Source organism: Rhamphochromis longiceps, linkage group LG3, assembly GCF_057381845.1.
Source record: "Rhamphochromis longiceps isolate RC_006_pf linkage group LG3, R_longiceps_female_GT1.1, whole genome shotgun sequence".
Classification (NCBI taxonomy): Eukaryota; Metazoa; Chordata; class Actinopteri; order Cichliformes; family Cichlidae; genus Rhamphochromis; species Rhamphochromis longiceps.
In genome coordinates this window covers 65,861,264-65,874,688 of record NC_140559.1, presented here as the reverse complement: position 1 = coordinate 65,874,688, position 13,425 = coordinate 65,861,264, and the positions used below count along the sequence as shown (strand labels likewise).

At 58.4% G+C, this 13,425-nt stretch overlaps 8 non-coding genes across 8 annotated transcripts; all 8 read right to left on the bottom strand.

The window, feature by feature from the left end:
- Nucleotides 1-1,105: 1,105 nt before the first annotated feature.
- On the bottom strand, nucleotides 1,106-1,224 carry LOC146675904 (5S ribosomal RNA). Its single transcript, XR_014910850.1, has one exon. It is a non-coding gene; the product is annotated as a 5S ribosomal RNA (ribosomal RNA).
- Nucleotides 1,225-2,562: 1,338 nt separating this feature from the next.
- Nucleotides 2,563-2,681, bottom strand: LOC146675903 (5S ribosomal RNA). The gene has a single exon (XR_014910984.1). It is a non-coding gene; the product is annotated as a 5S ribosomal RNA (ribosomal RNA).
- A 2,655-nt stretch (nucleotides 2,682-5,336) lies between these two features.
- On the bottom strand, nucleotides 5,337-5,455 carry LOC146675902 (5S ribosomal RNA). Its single transcript, XR_014910711.1, has one exon. It is a non-coding gene; the product is annotated as a 5S ribosomal RNA (ribosomal RNA).
- Nucleotides 5,456-7,109: 1,654 nt separating this feature from the next.
- LOC146675901 (5S ribosomal RNA) lies at nucleotides 7,110-7,228 on the bottom strand. The gene has a single exon (XR_014910710.1). It is a non-coding gene; the product is annotated as a 5S ribosomal RNA (ribosomal RNA).
- A 1,059-nt stretch (nucleotides 7,229-8,287) lies between these two features.
- On the bottom strand, nucleotides 8,288-8,406 carry LOC146675900 (5S ribosomal RNA). Its single transcript, XR_014910709.1, has one exon. It is a non-coding gene; the product is annotated as a 5S ribosomal RNA (ribosomal RNA).
- A 1,812-nt stretch (nucleotides 8,407-10,218) lies between these two features.
- LOC146675899 (5S ribosomal RNA) lies at nucleotides 10,219-10,337 on the bottom strand. The gene has a single exon (XR_014910983.1). It is a non-coding gene; the product is annotated as a 5S ribosomal RNA (ribosomal RNA).
- Nucleotides 10,338-11,239: 902 nt separating this feature from the next.
- On the bottom strand, nucleotides 11,240-11,358 carry LOC146675898 (5S ribosomal RNA). The gene has a single exon (XR_014910708.1). It is a non-coding gene; the product is annotated as a 5S ribosomal RNA (ribosomal RNA).
- A 1,889-nt stretch (nucleotides 11,359-13,247) lies between these two features.
- On the bottom strand, nucleotides 13,248-13,366 carry LOC146675897 (5S ribosomal RNA). Its single transcript, XR_014910982.1, has one exon. It is a non-coding gene; the product is annotated as a 5S ribosomal RNA (ribosomal RNA).
- Between the last annotated feature and the right edge of the window lie 59 nt (nucleotides 13,367-13,425).

The window sequence follows — 13,425 nt, the reverse complement described above, 5'->3', positions numbered from 1 at the left end:
GTGTGGTGTAAGTGGCCTGAGCAAGAGCCACAGACCCTGGTGTGGTGTAATTGGCCTCAGCCAGCAGCCACAGGCCCTGGTGTGGTGTAAGTCGCCTCAGCCAGAAGCCACAGGCACTGGTGTGGTGTAAGTGGCCTCAGCCAGCAGCAAAAGGGCCCTGGTGTGGTTTAAGTCGCCTCAGCCAGCAGCCACAGGCCCTGGTGTGGTGTAGGTGGCCTCAGCCAGCAGCCACAGGCCCTGGTGTGGGGTAAGTGGCCACAGCAAGCAGCACAGGGCCTGGTTTGGTGAAGATGGCCTCGGCCAGAAGCGCAGGGCCTGGTGTGATGTGAGTGGCCTGAGCAAGAGCCACAGGCCTTGGTGTGGTGTAAGTGGCCTCAGCCAGCAGCCACAGGCCCTGGTGTGGTGTAAGTCGCCTCAGCCAGAAGCCACAGGCACTGGTGTGGTGTAAGTGGCCTCAGCCAGCAGCAAAAGGGCCCTGGTGTGGTGTAAGTGGCCTCAGCCAGCAGCCACAGGCCCTGGTGTGGTGTAGGTGGCCTCAGCCAGCAGCCACAGGCCTTGGTGTGGTGTAAGTGGCCTCAGCCAGCAGCCACAGGCCCTGGTGTGGTGTAAGTGGCCTCAGCCAGTGCCACAGGCCCTGGTGTGGTGTAAGTGGCCTGAGCAAGAGCCACAGGCCCTGGTGTGGTGTAAGTGGCCTGAGCAAGAGCCACAGGCCCTGGTGTGGTGTAAGTGGCCTCAGCCAGCAGCCACAGGCCCTGGTGTGGTGTAAGTGGCCTCAGCCAGCAGCCACAGGCCCTGGTGTGGTGTAAGTGGCCTCAGCCAGTGCCACAGGCCCTGGTGTGGTGTAAGTGGCCTGAGCAAGAGCCACAGGCCCTGGTGTGGTGTAAGTGGCCTCAGCCAGAGCCACAGGCCCTGATGTGGTGTAAGTGGCCCCAGCCGGTCACTCAGGCCCTTGTGTGGTGTAGGTTGCATCAGCTAGCAGCACAAGACATTGGAAAAGAGCCAAAAGCAGTGTCGTTAATGTGCCCTCATTAATGGGCAGCTGCTTTTGGTCTTTTAATACACCCCTTCTCTGGATCAAAAGCGGTTCAATGACATGAAAATGAAAGGTTTACAGCACCAGGTATTCCCAGGCAGTCTCCCATCCAAGTACTAACCAAGCCCAGCCCTGCTTAGCTTCCGAGATCAGACGAGGTCGGGCGTGCTCAGGGTGGTATGGCCGTAAGCTGCTGGCTCCAGCACAATGTCTCAATTTATGGATTCAAGTGATTAGGTGGCAAGTACCTGAAGTTACGAAGACAATCCTATAACCATACCTGCATGTTTGCATAATACCCTAACCCAAAGGCTCAGTTTGGCATTTATCCAACAGCACAGGCCCTGGATTGTTGAAGATGGCCTCAGGAACCAGCACAGGGCCTGGTGTGTTGTACATGGCCACAGCAAGCAGCACAGGGCCTGGTTTGGTGAAGATGGCCTCGGCCAGAAGCGCAGGGCCTGGTGTGATGTGAGTGGCCTGAGTAAGAGCAACAGGCCTTGGTGTGGTGTAAGTGGCCTCAGCCAGCAGCCACAGGCCCTGGTGTGGTGTAAGTCGCCTCAGCCAGAAGCCACAGGCACTGGTGTGGTGTAAGTGGCCTCAGCCAGCAGCAAAAGGGCCCTGGTGTGGTGTAAGTGGCCTCAGCCAGCAGCCACAGGCCCTGGTGTGGTGTAGGTGGCCTCAGCCAGCAGCCACAGGCACTGGTGTGGTGTAAGTGGCCTCAGCCAGCAGCCACAGGCCCTGGTGTGGTGTAAGTGGCCTCAGCCAGCAGCCACAGGCCCTGGTGTGGTGTAAGTGGCCTCAGCCAGTGCCACAGGCCCTGGTGTGGTGTAAGTGGCCTGAGCAAGAGCCACAGGCCCTGGTGTGGTGTAAGTGGCCTCAGCCAGTGCCACAGGCCCTGGTGTGGTGTAAGTGGCCTCAGCTAGAAGACACAGGCCCTGGTGTGGTGTAAGTGGCCTCAGCCAGCAGCAAAAGGGCCCTGGTGTGGTGTAAGTGGCCTCAGCCAGCAGCCACACGCCCTGGTGTGGTGTAAGTGGCCTCAGCCAGTGCCACAGGCCCTGGTGTGGTGTAAGTGGCCTGAGCAAGAGCCACAGACCCTGGTGTGGTGTAATTGGCCTCAATAGCAACTAAGGCCCTGGTGTGGTGTATGTGGCCTCAGGCAGCAGCCACAGGCCCTGTTGTGATGTAACTTGCCTGAGCAAGAGCCACAGGCCCTGGTGTGGTGTAGGTGGCCTCAGCCAGCAGCCACAGGCCCTGGTGTGGTGTAAGTGGCCTCAGCCAGCAGCCACAGGCCCTGGTGTGGTGTAAGTGGCCTCAGCCAGAGCCACAGGCCCTGATGTGGTGTAAGTGGCCCCAGCCGGTCACTCAGGCCCTTGTGTGGTGTAGGTTGCATCAGCTAGCAGCACAAGACATTGGAAAAGAGCCAAAAGCAGTGTCGTTAATGTGCCCTCATTAATGGGCAGCTGCTTTTGGTCTTTTAATACACCCCTTCTCTGGATCAAAAGCGGTTCAATGACATGAAAATGAAAGGCTTACAGCACCAGGTATTCCCAGGCAGTCTCCCATCCAAGTACTAACCAAGCCCAGCCCTGCTTAGCTTCCGAGATCAGACGAGGTCGGGCGTGCTCAGGGTGGTATGGCCGTAAGCTGCTGGCTCCAGCACAATGTCTCAATTTATGGATTCAAGTGATTAGGTGGCAAGTACCTGAAGTTACGAAGACAATCCTATAACCATACCTGCATGTTTGCATAATACCCTAACCCAAAGGCTCAGTTTGGCATTTATCCAACAGCACAGGCCCTGGATTGTTGAAGATGGCCTCAGGAACCAGCACAGGGCCTGGTGTGTTGTACATGGCCACAGCAAGCAGCACAGGGCCTGGTTTGGTGAAGATGGCCTCGGCCAGAAGCGCAGGGCCTGGTGTGATGTGAGTGGCCTGAGCAAGAGCAACAGGCCTTGGTGTGGTGTAAGTGGCCTCAGCCAGCAGCCACAGGCCCTGGTGTGGTGTAAGTGGCCTCAGCCAGCAGCCACAGGCCCTGGTGTGGTGTAAGTGGCCTGAGCAAGAGCCACAGGCCCTGGTGTGGTGTAAGTGGCCTCAGCCAGCAGCCACAGGCCCTGGTGTGGTGTAAGTAGCCTCAGCCAGAAGCCACAGGCACTGGTGTGGTGTAAGTGGCCTCAGCCAGCAGCAAAAGGGCCCTGGTGTGGTGTAAGTCGCCTCAGCCAGCAGCCACAGGCCCTGGTGTGGTGTAAGTCGCCTCAGCCAGAAGCCACAGGCACTGGTGTGGTGTAAGTGGCCTCAGCCAGCAGCAAAAGGGCCCTGGTGTGGTGTAAGTGGCCTCAGCCAGCAGCCACAGGCCCTGGTGTGGTGTAGGTGGCCTCAGCCAGCAGCCACAGGCCCTGGTGTGGTGTAAGTGGCCTCAGCCAGCAGCCACAGGCCTTGGTGTGGTGTAAGTGGCCTCAGCCAGCAGCCACAGGCCCTGGTGTGGTGTAAGTCGCCTCAGCCAGAAGCCACAGGCACTGGTGTGGTGTAAGTGGCCTCAGCCAGCAGCAAAAGGGCCCTGGTGTGGTGTAAGTGGCCTCAGCCAGCAGCCACAGGCCCTGGTGTGGTGTAGGTGGCCTCAGCCAGCAGCCACAGGCCCTGGTGTGGTGTAAGTGGCCTCAGCCAGCAGCCACAGGCCCTGGTGTGGTGTAAGTGGCCTCAGCCAGCAGCCACAGGCCCTGGTGTGGTGTAAGTGGCCTAAGCCAGTGCCACAGGCCCTGGTGTGGTGTAAGTGGCCTGAGCAAGAGCCACAGACCCTGGTGTGGTGTAATTGGCCTCAGCCAGCAGCCACAGGCCCTGGTGTGGTGTAAGTCGCCTCAGCTAGAAGACACAGGCACTGGTGTGGTGTAAGTGGCCTCAGCCAGCAGCAAAAGGGCCCTGGTGTGGTGTAAGTCGCCTCAGCCAGCAGCCACAGGCCCTGGTGTGGTGTAGGTGGCCTCAGCCAGCAGCCACAGGCCCTGGTGTGGTGTAAGTGGCCTCAGCCAGCAGCCACAGGCCCTGGTGTGGTGTAAGTGGCCTCAGCCAGTGCCACAGGCCCTGGTGTGGTGTAAGTGGCCTGAGCAAGAGCCACAGGCCCTGGTGTGGTGTAAGTGGCCTGAGCAAGAGCCACAGACCCTGGTGTGGTGTAATTGGCCTCAATAGCAACTAATGCCCTGGTGTGGTGTAAGTGGCCTCAGCCAGCAGCCACAGGCCCTGGTGTGGTGTAGGTGGCCTCAGCCAGCAGCCACAGGCCCTGGTGTGGTGTAAGTGGCCTCAGCCAGCAGCCACAGGCCCTGGTGTGGTGTAAGTGGCCTTAGCCAGCAGCCACAGGCCCTGGTGTGGTGTAAGTCGCCTCAGCCAGAAGCCACAGGCACTGGTGTGGTGTAAGTGGCCTCAGCCAGCAGCAAAAGGGCCCTGGTGTGGTGTAAGTGGCCTCAGCCAGCAGCCACAGGCCCTGGTGTGGTGTAGGTGGCCTCAGCCAGCAGCCACATGCCCTGGTGTGGTGTAAGTGGCCTCAGCCAGCAGCCACAGGCCCTGGTGTGGTGTAAGTGGCCTCAGCCAGCAGCCACAGGCCCTGGTGTGGTGTAAGTGGCCTCAGCCAGTGCCACAGGCCCTGGTGTGGTGTAAGTGGCCTGAGCAAGAGCCACAGACCCTGGTGTGGTGTAAGTGGCCTCAGCCAGCAGCCACAGGCCCTGGTGTGGTGTAAGTCGCCTCAGCTAGAAGACACAGGCACTGGTGTGGTGTAAGTGGCCTCAGCCAGCAGCAAAAGGGCCCTGGTGTGGTGTAAGTGGCCTCAGCCAGCAGCCACAGGCCCTGGTGTGGTGTAAGTGGCCTCAGCCAGTGCCACAGGCCCTGGTGTGGTGTAAGTGGCCTGAGCAAGAGCCACAGGCCCTGGTGTGGTGTAAGTGGCCTGAGCAAGAGCCACAGACCCTGGTGTGGTGTAATTGGCCTCAATAGCAACTAATGCCCTGGTGTGGTGTAGGTGGCCTCAGCCAGCAGCCACAGGCCCTGGTGTGGTGTAAGTGGCCTCAGCCAGCAGCCACAGGCCCTGGTGTGGTGTAAGTGGCCTCAGCCAGAGCCACAGGCCCTGATGTGGTGTAAGTGGCCCCAGCCGGTCACTCAGGCCCTTGTGTGGTGTAGGTTGCATCAGCTAGCAGCACAAGACATTGGAAAAGAGCCAAAAGCAATGTCGTTAATGTGCCCTCATTAATGGGCAGATGCTTTTGGTCTTTTAATACACCCCTTCTCTGGATCAAAAGCGGTTCAATGACATGAAAATGAAAGGCTTACAGCACCAGGTATTCCCAGGCAGTCTCCCATCCAAGTACTAGCCAAGCCCAGCCCTGCTTAGCTTCCGAGATCAGACGAGGTCGGGCGTGCTCAGGGTGGTATGGCCGTAAGCTGCTGGCCCCAGCACAATGTCTCAATTTATGGATTCAAGTGATTAGGTGGCAAGTACCTGAAGTTACGAAGACAATCCTATAACCATACCTGCATGTTTGCATAATACCCTAACCCAAAGGCTCAGTTTGGCATTTATCCAACAGCACAGGCCCTGGATTGTTGAAGATGGCCTCAAGAACCAGCACAGGACCTGGTGTGTTTTACATGGCCACAGCAAGCAGCACAGGGCCTGGTTTGGTGAAGATGGCCTCAGCAAGCAGCCACAGGCCCTGGTTTGGTGTAAGTGGCCTCAGCCAGCAGCCACAGGCCCTGGTGTGGTGTAAGTGGCCTCAGCCAGAAGCCACAGGCACTGGTGTGGTGTAAGTGGCCTCAGCCAGCAGCAAAAGGGCCCTGGTGTGGTGTAAGTCGCCTCAGCCAGCAGCCACAGGCCCTGGTGTGGTGTAGGTGGCCTCAGCCAGCAGCCACAGGCCCTGGTGTGGTGTAAGTGGCCTCAGCCAGCAGCCACAGGCCCTGGTGTGGTGTAAGTGGCCTCAGCCAGTGCCACAGGCCCTGGTGTGGTGTAAGTGGCCTGAGCAAGAGCCACAGACCCTGGTGTGGTGTAATTGGCCTCAATAGCAACTAAGGCCCTGGTGTGGTGTATGTGGCCTCAGGCAGCAGCCACAGGCCCTGTTGTGATGTAACTTGCCTGAGCCAGCAGCCACAGGCCCTGGTGTGGTGTAAGTGGCCTCAGCCAGAGCCACAGGCCCTGATGTGGTGTAAGTGGCCCCAGCCGGTCACTCAGGCCCTGGTGTGGTGTAAGTGGCCTCAGCCAGTGCCACAGGCCCTGGTGTGGTGTAAGTGGCCTGAGCAAGAGCCACAGACCCTGGTGTGGTGAAATTGGCCTCAGCCAGCAGCCACAGGCCCTGGTGTGGTGTAAGTGGCCTCAGCCAGCAGCCACAGGCCCTGGTGTGGTGTAAGTGGCCTGAGCAAGAGCCACAGGCCCTGGTGTGGTGTAAGTGGCCTCAGCCAGCAGCCACAGGCCCTGGTGTGGTGTAAGTAGCCTCAGCCAGAAGCCACAGGCACTGGTGTGGTGTAAGTGGCCTCAGCCAGCAGCAAAAGGGCCCTGGTGTGGTGTAAGTCGCCTCAGCCAGCAGCCACAGGCCCTGGTGTGGTGTAGGTGGCCTCAGCCAGCAGCCACAGGCCCTGGTGTGGTGTAATTGGCCTCAATAGCAACTAAGGCCCTGGTGTGGTGTATGTGGCCTCAGGCAGCAGCCACAGGCCCTGTTGTGATGTAACTTGCCTGAGCAAGAGCCACAGACCCTGGTGTGGTGTAATTGGCCTCAATAGCAACTAATGCCCTGGTGTGGTGTAGGTGGCCTCAGCCAGCAGCCACAGGCCCTGGTGTGGTGTAAGTGGCCTCAGCCAGCAGCCACAGGCCCTGGTGTGGTGTAAGTGGCCTCAGCCAGAGCCACAGGCCCTGATGTGGTGTAAGTGGCCCCAGCCGGTCACTCAGGCCCTTGTGTGGTGTAGGTTGCATCAGCTAGCAGCACAAGACATTGGAAAAGAGCCAAAAGCAATGTCGTTAATGTGCCCTCATTAATGGGCAGCTGCTTTTGGTCTTTTAATACACCCCTTCTCTGGATCAAAAGCGGTTCAATGACATGAAAATGAAAGGCTTACAGCACCAGGTATTCCCAGGCAGTCTCCCATCCAAGTACTAGCCAAGCCCAGCCCTGCTTAGCTTCCGAGATCAGACGAGGTCGGGCGTGCTCAGGGTGGTATGGCCGTAAGCTGCTGGCTCCAGCACAATGTCTCAATTTATGGATTCAAGTGATTAGGTGGCAAGTACCTGAAGTTACGAAGACAATCCTATAACCATACCTGCATGTTTGCATAATACCCTAACCCAAAGGCTCAGTTTGGCATTTATCCAACAGCACAGGCCCTGGATTGTTGAAGATGGCCTCAGGAACCAGCACAGGGCCTGGTGTGTTGTACATGGCCACAGCAAGCAGCACAGGGCCTGGTTTGGTGAAGATGGCCTCGGCCAGAAGCGCAGGGCCTGGTGTGATGTGAGTGGCCTGAGCAAGAGCAACAGGCCTTGGTGTGGTGTAAGTGGCCTCAGCCAGCAGCCACAGGCCCTGGTGTGGTGTAAGTCGCCTCAGCTAGAAGACACAGGCACTGGTGTGGTGTAAGTGGCCTCAGCCAGCAGCCACAGGCCCTGGTGTGGTGTAAGTCGCCTCAGCCAGCAGCCACAGGCCCTGGTGTGGTGTAGGTGGCCTCAGCCAGCAGCCACAGGCCCTGGTGTGGTGTAAGTGGCCTCAGCCAGCAGCCACAGGCCCTGGTGTGGTGTAAGTGGCCTCAGCCAGCAGCCACAGGCCCTGGTGTGGTGTAAGTGGCCTCAGCCAGTGCCACAGGCCCTGGTGTGGTGTAAGTGGCCTGAGCAAGAGCCACAGGCCCTGGTGTGGTGTAAGTGGCCTGAGCAAGAGCCACAGACCCTGGTGTGGTGTAATTGGCCTCAATAGCAACTAATGCCCTGGTGTGGTGTAGGTGGCCTCAGCCAGCAGCCACAGGCCCTGGTGTGGTGTAAGTGGCCTCAGCCAGCAGCCACAGGCCCTGGTGTGGTGTAAGTGGCCTCAGCCAGAGCCACAGGCCCTGATGTGGTGTAAGTGGCCCCAGCCGGTCACTCAGGCCCTTGTGTGGTGTAGGTTGCATCAGCTAGCAGCACAAGACATTGGAAAAGAGCCAAAAGCAATGTCGTTAATGTGCCCTCATTAATGGGCAGATGCTTTTGGTCTTTTAATACACCCCTTCTCTGGATCAAAAGCGGTTCAATGACATGAAAATGAAAGGCTTACAGCACCAGGTATTCCCAGGCAGTCTCCCATCCAAGTACTAGCCAAGCCCAGCCCTGCTTAGCTTCCGAGATCAGACGAGGTCGGGCGTGCTCAGGGTGGTATGGCCGTAAGCTGCTGGCCCCAGCACAATGTCTCAATTTATGGATTCAAGTGATTAGGTGGCAAGTACCTGAAGTTACGAAGACAATCCTATAACCATACCTGCATGTTTGCATAATACCCTAACCCAAAGGCTCAGTTTGGCATTTATCCAACAGCACAGGCCCTGGATTGTTGAAGATGGCCTCAAGAACCAGCACAGGACCTGGTGTGTTTTACATGGCCACAGCAAGCAGCACAGGGCCTGGTTTGGTGAAGATGGCCTCAGCAAGCAGCCACAGGCCCTGGTTTGGTGTAAGTGGCCTCAGCCAGCAGCCACAGGCCCTGGTGTGGTGTAAGTGGCCTCAGCCAGCAGCCACAGGCCCTGGTGTGGTCTAAGTGGCCTCAGCCAGTGCCACAGGCCCTGGTGTGGTGTAAGTGGCCTGAGCAAGAGCCACAGGCCCTGGTGTGGTGTAAGTGGCCTCAGCCAGCAGCCACAGGCCCTGGTGTGGTGTAAGTGGCCTGAGCAAGTGCCAAAGGCCCTGGTGTGGTGTAAGTGGCCTAAGCCAGAGCCACAGGCCCTGGTGTGGTGTAAGTGGCCTCAATAGCAAATAAGGCCCTGGTGTGGTGTAAGTGGCCTGAGCAAGAACCACAGGGCCTGGTTTGGTGAAGATGGCCTCGGCCAGAAGCGCAGGGCCTGGTGTAATGTGAGTGGCCTGAGCAAGAGCCACAGGCCCTGGTGTGGTGTAAGTGGCCTCAGCCAGCAGCCACAGGCCCTGGTGTGGTGTAGGTGGCCTCAGCCAGCAGCCACAGGCCCTGGTGTGGTGTAAGTGGCCTCAGCCAGCAGCCACAGGCCCTGGTGTGGTGTAAGTGGCCTCAGCCAGCAGCCACAGGCCCTGGTGTGGTGTAAGTCGCCTCAGCCAGAAGCCACAGGCACTGGTGTGGTGTAAGTGGCCTCAGCCAGCAGCAAAAGGGCCCTGGTGTGGTGTAAGTGGCCTCAGCCAGCAGCCACAGGCCCTGGTGTGGTGTAGGTGGCCTCAGCCAGCAGCCACATGCCCTGGTGTGGTGTAAGTGGCCTCAGCCAGCAGCCACAGGCCCTGGTGTGGTGTAAGTGGCCTCAGCCAGCAGCCACAGGCCCTGGTGTGGTGTAAGTGGCCTCAGCCAGTGCCACAGGCCCTGGTGTGGTGTAAGTGGCCTGAGCAAGAGCCACAGACCCTGGTGTGGTGTAAGTGGCCTCAGCCAGCAGCCACAGGCCCTGGTGTGGTGTAAGTCGCCTCAGCTAGAAGACACAGGCACTGGTGTGGTGTAAGTGGCCTCAGCCAGCAGCAAAAGGGCCCTGGTGTGGTGTAAGTGGCCTCAGCCAGCAGCCACAGGCCCTGGTGTGGTGTAAGTGGCCTCAGCCAGTGCCACAGGCCCTGGTGTGGTGTAAGTGGCCTGAGCAAGAGCCACAGGCCCTGGTGTGGTGTAAGTGGCCTGAGCAAGAGCCACAGACCCTGGTGTGGTGTAATTGGCCTCAATAGCAACTAATGCCCTGGTGTGGTGTAGGTGGCCTCAGCCAGCAGCCACAGGCCCTGGTGTGGTGTAAGTGGCCTCAGCCAGCAGCCACAGGCCCTGGTGTGGTGTAAGTGGCCTCAGCCAGAGCCACAGGCCCTGATGTGGTGTAAGTGGCCCCAGCCGGTCACTCAGGCCCTTGTGTGGTGTAGGTTGCATCAGCTAGCAGCACAAGACATTGGAAAAGAGCCAAAAGCAGTGTCGTTAATGTGCCCTCATTAATGGGCAGCTGCTTTTGGTCTTTTAATACACCCCTTCTCTGGATCAAAAGCGGTTCAATGACATGAAAATGAAAGGCTTACAGCACCAGGTATTCCCAGGCAGTCTCCCATCCAAGTACTAACCAAGCCCAGCCCTGCTTAGCTTCCGAGATCAGACGAGGTCGGGCGTGCTCAGGGTGGTATGGCCGTAAGCTGCTGGCTCCAGCACAATGTCTCAATTTATGGATTCAAGTGATTAGGTGGCAAGTACCTGAAGTTACGAAGACAATCCTATAACCATACCTGCATGTTTGCATAATACCCTAACCCAAAGGCTCAGTTTGGCATTTATCCAACAGCACAGGCCCTGGATTGTTGAAGATGGCCTCAGGAACCAGCACAGGGCCTGGTGTGTTGTACATGGCCACAGCAAGCAGCACAGGGCCTGGTTTGGTGAAGATGGCCTCGGCCAGAAGCGCAGGGCCTGGTGTGATGTGAGTGGCCTGAGCAAGAGCAACAGGCCTTGGTGTGGTGTAAGTGGCCTCAGCCAGCAGCCACAGGCCCTGGTGTGGTGTAAGTCGCCTCAGCCAGAAGCCACAGGCACTGGTGTGGTGTAAGTGGCCTCAGCCAGCAGCAAAAGGGCCCTGGTGTGGTGTAAGTGGCCTCAGCCAGCAGCCACAGGCCCTGGTGTGGTGTAGGTGGCCTCAGCCAGCAGCCACAGGCCCTGGTGTGGTGTAAGTGGCCTGAGCAAGAGCCACAGACCCTGGTGTGGTGTAATTGGCCTCAATAGCAACTAATGCCCTGGTGTGGTGTAGGTGGCCTCAGCCAGCAGCCACAGGCCCTGGTGTGGTGTAAGTGGCCTCAGCCAGCAGCCACAGGCCCTGGTGTGGTGTAAGTGGCCTCAGCCAGAGCCACAGGCCCTGATGTGGTGTAAGTGGCCCCAGCCGGTCACTCAGGCCCTTGTGTGGTGTAGGTTGCATCAGCTAGCAGCACAAGACATTGGAAAAGAGCCAAAAGCAATGTCGTTAATGTGCCCTCATTAATGGGCAGATGCTTTTGGTCTTTTAATACACCCCTTCTCTGGATCAAAAGCGGTTCAATGACATGAAAATGAAAGGCTTACAGCACCAGGTATTCCCAGGCAGTCTCCCATCCAAGTACTAGCCAAGCCCAGCCCTGCTTAGCTTCCGAGATCAGACGAGGTCGGGCGTGCTCAGGGTGGTATGGCCGTAAGCTGCTGGCCCCAGCACAATGTCTCAATTTATGGATTCAAGTGATTAGGTGGCAAGTACCTGAAGTTACGAAGACAATCCTATAACCATACCTGCATGTTTGCATAATACCCTAACCCAAAGGCTCAGTTTGGCATTTATCCAACAGCACAGGCCCTGGATTGTTGAAGATGGCCTCAAGAACCAGCACAGGACCTGGTGTGTTTTACATGGCCACAGCAAGCAGCACAGGGCCTGGTTTGGTGAAGATGGCCTCAGCAAGCAGCCACAGGCCCTGGTTTGGTGTAAGTGGCCTCAGCCAGCAGCCACAGGCCCTGGTGTGGTGTAAGTGGCCTCAGCCAGCAGCCACAGGCCCTGGTGTGGTCTAAGTGGCCTCAGCCAGTGCCACAGGCCCTGGTGTGGTGTAAGTGGCCTGAGCAAGAGCCACAGGCCCTGGTGTGGTGTAAGTGGCCTCAGCCAGCAGCCACAGGCCCTGGTGTGGTGTAAGTGGCCTGAGCAAGTGCCAAAGGCCCTGGTGTGGTGTAAGTGGCCTAAGCCAGAGCCACAGGCCCTGGTGTGGTGTAAGTGGCCTCAATAGCAAATAAGGCCCTGGTGTGGTGTAAGTGGCCTAAGCCAGAGCCACAGGCCCTGGTGTGGTGTAAGTGGCCTCAATAGCAAATAAGGCCCTGGTGTGGTGTAAGTGGCCTGAGCAAGAACCACAGGGCCTGGTTTGGTGAAGATGGCCTCGGCCAGAAGCGCAGGGCCTGGTGTAATGTGAGTGGCCTGAGCAAGAGCCACAGGCCCTGGTGTGGTGTAAGTGGCCTCAGCCAGCAGCCACAGGCCCTGGTGTGGTGTAGGTGGCCTCAGCCAGCAGCCACAGGCCCTGGTGTGGTGTAAGTGGCCTCAGCCAGCAGCCACAGGCCCTGGTGTGGTGTAAGTGGCCTCAGCCAGCAGCCACAGGCCCTGGTGTGGTGTAAGTCGCCTCAGCCAGAAGCCACAGGCACTGGTGTGGTGTAAGTGGCCTCAGCCAGCAGCAAAAGGGCCCTGGTGTGGTGTAAGTGGCCTCAGCCAGCAGCCACAGGCCCTGGTGTGGTGTAGGTGGCCTCAGCCAGCAGCCACATGCCCTGGTGTGGTGTAAGTGGCCTCAGCCAGCAGCCACAGGCCCTGGTGTGGTGTAAGTGGCCTCAGCCAGCAGCCACAGGCCCTGGTGTGGTGTAAGTGGCCTCAGCCAGTGCCACAGGCCCTGGTGTGGTGTAAGTGGCCTGAGCAAGAGCCACAGACCCTGGTGTGGTGTAAGTGGCCTCAGCCAGCAGCCACAGGCCCTGGTGTGGTGTAAGTCGCCTCAGCTAGAAGACACAGGCACTGGTGTGGTGTAAGTGGCCTCAGCCAGCAGCAAAAGGGCCCTGGTGTGGTGTAAGTGGCCTCAGCCAGCAGCCACAGGCCCTGGTGTGGTGTAAGTGGCCTCAGCCAGTGCCACAGGCCCTGGTGTGGTGTAAGTGGCCTGAGCAAGAGCCACAGGCCCTGGTGTGGTGTAAGTGGCCTGAGCAAGAGCCACAGACCCTGGTGTGGTGTAATTGGCCTCAATAGCAACTAATGCCCTGGTGTGGTGTAGGTGGCCTCAGCCAGCAGCCACAGGCCCTGGTGTGGTGTAAGTGGCCTCAGCCAGCAGCCACAGGCCCTGGTGTGGTGTAAGTGGCCTCAGCCAGAGCCACAGGCCCTGATGTGGTGTAAGTGGCCCCAGCCGGTCACTCAGGCCCTTGTGTGGTGTAGGTTGCATCAGCTAGCAGCACAAGACATTGGAAAAGAGCCAAAAGCAGTGTCGTTAATGTGCCCTCATTAATGGGCAGCTGCTTTTGGTCTTTTAATACACCCCTTCTCTGGATCAAAAGCGGTTCAATGACATGAAAATGAAAGGCTTACAGCACCAGGTATTCCCAGGCAGTCTCCCATCCAAGTACTAACCAAGCCCAGCCCTGCTTAGCTTCCGAGATCAGACGAGGTCGGGCGTGCTCAGGGTGGTATGGCCGTAAGCTGCTGGCTCCAGCACAATGTCTCAATTTATGGATTCAAGTGATTAGGTGGCAAGTACCT